The sequence below is a fragment of the Orycteropus afer genome, unplaced genomic scaffold, assembly GCF_000298275.1.
Source record: "Orycteropus afer afer isolate SDZICR_OR568_19922 unplaced genomic scaffold, OryAfe1.0 scaffold00196, whole genome shotgun sequence".
NCBI lineage: Eukaryota > Metazoa > Chordata > Mammalia > Tubulidentata > Orycteropodidae > Orycteropus > Orycteropus afer.
In genome coordinates this window covers 114540-121042 of record NW_006921783.1, presented here as the reverse complement: position 1 = coordinate 121042, position 6503 = coordinate 114540, and the positions used below count along the sequence as shown (strand labels likewise).

The window sequence follows — 6503 nt, the reverse complement described above, 5'->3', positions numbered from 1 at the left end:
TCTCTAGCTGTGGTCTTTGTGACTTCCACCAGATGACTGGGTGGAACTAAGCATATGTAAGGTGCTTGTGGTCCACCAATGGAATTAGATTAGAGTACTTGTTAAGAATGTAAATAAGACTTCCGGTAGTTGGAGGAATAGGCAGACAAGTGACACAGACCCTTTCCAACAAAGAAAAGAAAACCAATTGACAGAGATACAGAAGATAATCTTGGAGCCCTGAGCTTTGAAAGAAACTATACAGAAGTAGATTAGGCACCAACTAGTGGAAAAACCTGAATGAAAACAGTGAGTACAGAGATGGTTGGAGCTGCGGACTATCACCTATTCTGACGGGACCAACAGCCTGAATATTTCCAAGTGGTGTTGGGACCTGAGAATTGACCTAAAGATCAGTCCTGGTCACCAAGGGCTGAAGGGATGACTGCGCTGGTGGCCTGTGAATAGGAAGGGAAACAGCAAAGAGGGAGACAACCTGAGCTGTTGACTTTCCACTGTCCAGAGAGTGCAGCCATATTCATTGTTTACACGTGGCAGCCATTTTGGATATTTAAAGTGACCAAGGGTGCAGCCATTTTGAATGTTTACCAGTGGTGGCCATTTTGAATATTTAAAGTGACAGCATTCTCGTTCAGATTCCAGGGACCTAAGAATTTGGATTCCAGGGACCTTGGCTCTGTATCATCGGCAGGGACTCACGAGAGGCTGACAACAAGAAAGGAGACAGGTGATGAGTGTGTAAGTGCTGTCAACTAGTGAATAGAGGAGCACAGCACAGTACCCCACTTGCATAGATAATATACAAACAAAGAAAATGAAAATCATGGGCAAGTCACTCCAATATACAGTCACCAATTAAATATAAACACAGAAACGTCACAATGCTTTGGAGACAACAGAGCATCACAGTCTACACAAAGAAGCAAGATAAAGCAGGACAAACAAGGAACCAGGATACAGACCCAAAACACATCCCTGAGGAAGACGCAGCATTGGAACTCCCTGAGAAGGAATTCAAAAGAATTATATTTAGGTATCTTCAATGAATTGAGAGACAGATCAAGGAAAACACTAACAAAATTGAGGAAAACAGAGAAAACCCTAGAACAATTTCAAAAGACAATACAAGAAAAAAATTACAAAATAAATTAAAAATTAGAAATGATACAAAATCTACACACACAAATTCAGAACATTAATACTAAATTTTCAGAAATAGGTAAGACATTGAATGGGCAAAGGAGCAGAATTGAATCAATGGAAGATAGAATTAGTCAGATTGAAGGCAAATACCTGAACACATCTTTGGAAAGGGATAAATCAGAAAAAAAGATCAAAACAAAATGAAGAAAGTTTAAGGTTCATGTGGGATAGCACCAAAAGGAATAATCTACATATGATTAGAATTCCAGAACAGGAAGAGATAGATAAAACCACAGAGAAAATTGTTGAAGATTTGTTGGAAGAGAGTTTTCCTGGTATGATAAAAGATGAGAATGTATCCATTCAGGAAGTCCAATGAACCCCAAACAAGATAGACCCCAAAAGAAAATCACCAAGACATATTATCATCAAACTCACCAAAACCAAAGGCAAAGAAGGAATCATGAGAGCAGCACAGGAAAAATGAAAAGCTACCTACAAGGGGCAACTGATAAGACTAAGCTCAGATTTCTCAACAGAAACCATGCAGGTGAGAAGACAATGGGATGGTATATATAAAACCCTAAAGGAGAAAAATTTCCAACCAAAAATTACGTACCCAGCAAAACTGTCCCTCAAATATGATGGTGAACTTAGGACATTTCCAGATAAGCAGAAATTAAGGGAATTTGTTAAAACCAGACCAACCTTACAAGAGTTGCTAAAGGGAGCCCTTTGGACAGAGAAGCAACAGCAGCCAACAACAACTAACCATTAACACACATGATGATATAACTCAAAAACCAACCCAGCTATGGAAGGACCCAAAGTAAATAAGCCTACAAGATTGTAAACAGGGAAGCAGAGACATCAATTGATAAATGAGGACAACTACAAACCAAAATGAGGGAAAAACTGTTTCATTACAGACTTCTAGATGGTAGGGAAGTAAAGACAACTACAAGATAGAATGGATTATTCTAAATTTGGGAGAAAACTATAAATCACAGGGTAACCTCAAAGAAGAATTACTTCACATCAAAATAAAAAAGACCAGCACAAATATTTAGCAAATACTAAAACAACAACAATGAAGGAAGTGATAACATGTTTCATAAATCAAATGAGCCCAGCATAGAAAATTATATGGAACAAAGAAAGCGACATCACAAAAAAGCACATAACAAAAATGACAGCCACAAATTCATGTTTGCCAATAATTACATATCTGGCAAGGGACTTATCTCTAAGATTTATAGAAAACTGCAATGCCTCAACACCAAAGGAATTAACAATCTAATTGAAAAATGGGCAGAAGACATGAATAGACACTTCACCAAGGAGGATATTCAGGGGACCAGCTAATACATGAAGAGATGCTCACAATCATTGGCCATCAGAGAGATGCAAATCAAAACAACAGTGAGATACTGTCTCACCCCAGCACTGATAGCAAGGTTCAACGAGACAAAAAATAACAAATGGCTGGCAGGGATGTGGAGAGATTGGGACTTTCATACACTGCTGGTGGGACTGAAGTGATATAACCACTGTGGAAAGCAATATGGCGATTCCTTAGAAAGCTGGAATTGGAGATACCATTTGACCCAGCAATCCTATTACTAGGTATATATCCTAGAGAGGTGAGAGCCAGGACAGGAACAGATATATGCATGCTCATGTTAATTGCACCACTATTTACAATAGCAAAAAGATGGAAACAACCTACATGCCCATCAGCAGAAGAGTGGATGACCAAACTATTGTACATACACATAATGGAATGCTATGCAGCAACAAATAATAATGTAGAGTCTGCAAACAACGCATAATAAGGACATTCTGCTGAGTGAAATAAGTCAATCACAGAAGGACAAATATAGTATTAATTACTTCATTGTTGTGGAGGGCAAGGAAAGGTTTATATATGGAGGGAAATTTCTTTGTTGGTTACCAGGTATGGGAGGAGAGTGGAGGGAACACTACAAAACAAAACAACAAAATACATTGACCCATGTCACTTTAGCTGTGTGTATTTCACTGTGCATAAATTATATTTCAATAAAATGCATTTTAAAAAAAAAAGAATGTATATAAGGTACATGGCACCCTTGTGGGGGTGGGACTGTCCAAAAAGGATATGGAGGCACCATCCTCTGACCTCCTCTAACCTCACAAGAGGGAGAAAGAATCACTATTAACAGCCCAAGGCTTATTCCTATAAGGCCAAACATCCCATGACTCTCCAAACTTTTTACCAACTCTGACTCCAACCATTCCTCCTATGGCACTCACTACTTCTCCACTGAGTTTGATAATTTGTTGCAATGGCCACACAGAACTCAAAGATGATACTCATGATTGTAGGGTTTATTAGGGAAGTAACAGGTTACAATTCACTTTCAGGAACATGCTCAGGATACAAGTCTTTGATCCAGAGAGTCTCAGCTAAGGGAGTGACTATCAAGATGTGCCCTTAGGCATGCCTCTCTGTGCCTTGGCCTCTCCGTCTGGCCTCTGCCCAGCTCAGGCAAGTGTTAACAAAAGCTCTTTTAGCTTTGCCAATATATGTAGATGCACGCCCACCACTCGCTCTATTTCCTGCCTCCTGGTTCCACTGCTGTCGTCTTGCAGCCGGGCCTCTCTCTGCCAAGGAGGTCCAGCACAGGGATCTCAGGTCCAAGGACATGCTCCACTTCACCTACAGCTCTTCTCTCATGATGGCAGTGAGATCCCCCATTCTGCTTCTAAGAGGGCTCATTTCAACCCCAGCAGCATGGCAAAACTAACCAATCCTTGCATCAGAGTTCCATACACCTTATCTGCATGTCCCACCCAGTAATCAGGTGGGAGTTACAAAGATCATGACTAGAAAAGCCATATCAAGTAATTCACTGCACCATAGACTGTGTATGGAACCCTAATGTGAGGATTGGTCAGTTTTACCATTCCACTGGGCTTAAAATGAGCCCTCCTAGAGGCAGAAAGGAGGATCTCACTACCATCAAGACAGAGAAGAGCCCAGAGTGGAGTGTGTCATTGGACCTGAGATCCTTGTGCTCAATTGCAGAGAGATGGCAGCAACAGAGACAGGAACAGCAGAGGCAACAGAACAACAGGCTGGCATGAGACAAAACAGCAGGCTTGCCAGCTCACAGAGCGAGAAAGCTGAGTATCTTTGGACAGGAGGCTTGCTTGAAGAGTGGGGTGCACCTACCAGCAGAGCTAAAAGAGCTCTCTTTGAAACATTTGCCTGAGGAGGGCAGAGGCCAGCAAGAGGTCAAGAGCCAAAGAGGTGTGCCTGCGGGCATGGCAGAGGGAAGACTGATTGAAGAATTGTTCCCGAGTGTTACTGACCTGTTGTTTACCTGATAAATGCCAAAAGTGTATTAGCTGTGAGTTCTGTATGGCCATTGCAATGGATTGTCAAACCCAGTAGAGTAGTGAATGCCATGGGAGGGACAAGTGGTGTCAGAATTGGCAAAATGTTTGGAGCATGACAGCATGTCTGACCTCCGTTTCAGAGGGATCAACCTTGGGCTGATGCTGCTGATGGTGATACTATCTCCCCCTCCTGAATTTAGAGGATCACAGGATGCTGCCCCCGTGCCTTTTCTGCACCCACTATATAAAAGTTGTTTACATGTAGTATGCAAAAGCATTATGAAAAAGTTTGAAATCTTGTGAAAATTACCCAAAATGTGACACAGGGAAAATAGGAAAATGTTACTGATACTATCTCCCCCTTGCTGAATGCAGGATTCCCACCACAGATCCTTGATTTGTAAAAATCACAGTATCTGTAGGGTGCAGTAAAGCAAAACCAATAAATAAAATGATATATATCTATATATTTCTTTGTCAAAAAATATCAAAGTGTACATTTAAAGTAAGTACATTTTATTATGTAATTATACCTCAATAATGTTATAGCTTTAAAAAAAAAAAAAAAAAAACTGTTCTTTAAGTCGTTGGCCTGTTTGCTCTCATTCCTTCTCCCTTCCTCTGCTCTGTCTTGTAAGGGGGCTGCCCCTTTGAGGCGCCATTCTTCAGGTTCCTGTGACAACTGACTTCCAGCTGATGGCCAGTAGGAGGCATTTACAAGAAACTGAAGACTGTAGGAAAGGAGAAAAGCCAGGGTATTTCTTCTCTGTCCCCTACCTCAGTCCTGATACTCATTGCATCTCCTTTTATCTTTGCTTCCTTGAACATATCTATTGTAAGTCCAACTTTTGCCAATGACCCTAGCCCCTAAACTCCAGATACGACATCACCCTGTATGTATCCATTTGTCTAGCTTTCTAAACTTACCTTCTTTTTGGGTTTTTTAGCTCTTCTATCATTTGCACAACCAAGTCTCTGTATTAAATTCTTAACTGGATCCTGATTGATACAGAAACAAAAAGGTTCTTTGTGACCCAGTAGCTATAACAAATAACACTTAAAAAGAACTGTGCTTGCTTAGCAGCCCATATGCTAAAATTGGAATGATACAGAGAGGATTAGCATGGCTCCATGCAAGAATGACACACAAATTCACAAAGTGTCTCATATTTTTTCACATCTTTTAGGAATTCTTTTGTGTGTGTGTGTTTGTTTGTGTGTGTGTATTCTTTTTTAAAAAAGGAACTATAAATTGAAGTTAAAGAAAATGTAGGTCTCCGAAAGTGTTACTGGAACACTGACTTTCTTTAGTGACATTAGCAGTAAATTACTACCTAGAATTAACAGTTAAGAATAATATTTTTCATATATGCTGAATATTTGCTGCTAGTTAACTAAGAAAAAATCTATAATTGCTCAGTTTCTCTCCAGTTAATATTAGCTTTGTTATGCAAGTCTAGAATATTCTGTCTATTCTAGAATATGCCTGTTTTATCACTTTATAGGCAAAAATAGAAATACTATTTCCAAAAAAAATTTTGAGTTTTGGTATTGCTAATTATAAAAATTAAAGCTGATACCATATCTCATACAGTAATATCTAAATGAATCTTTATTTCAAATGTTTACATAAAATATTAGCATTGTATATTTTTGAGAAAAGGAGCCTTGGTGGCACAATGGTCAAGAGCTTGGCTGCTAACTGAAAGACTGGTCATTCAAACCCATTCAACAGCTCCACAGGAAAAAGATACAGTGTTCTGCTACCCTAAGGATTACAGCCTAGAAAACCCTATGGGGCAGATATATTGTGTCACATGGTATCACCATGAGTTGAAATTCATTCAATAGTGCCTAACAACAACAACATAATAATAAAGTATATGTTGTTGTTGTTGTTATGTGCCGTCAAGTCAAACCCGACTCATAGCGACCCCTCCTTGGGTTTCCGAGGCAGTATCACTACGGAAGTAGGA

General features: G+C 39.8%; 1 non-coding gene across 1 annotated transcript; it reads left to right on the top strand.

The window, feature by feature from the left end:
- The first annotated feature begins 5596 nt into the window (after positions 1–5596).
- Positions 5597–5701, top strand: LOC122150670. Its single transcript, XR_006163790.1, has one exon. It is a non-coding gene; the product is annotated as a U6 spliceosomal RNA (small nuclear RNA).
- The last annotated feature ends 802 nt before the right edge of the window (positions 5702–6503 follow it).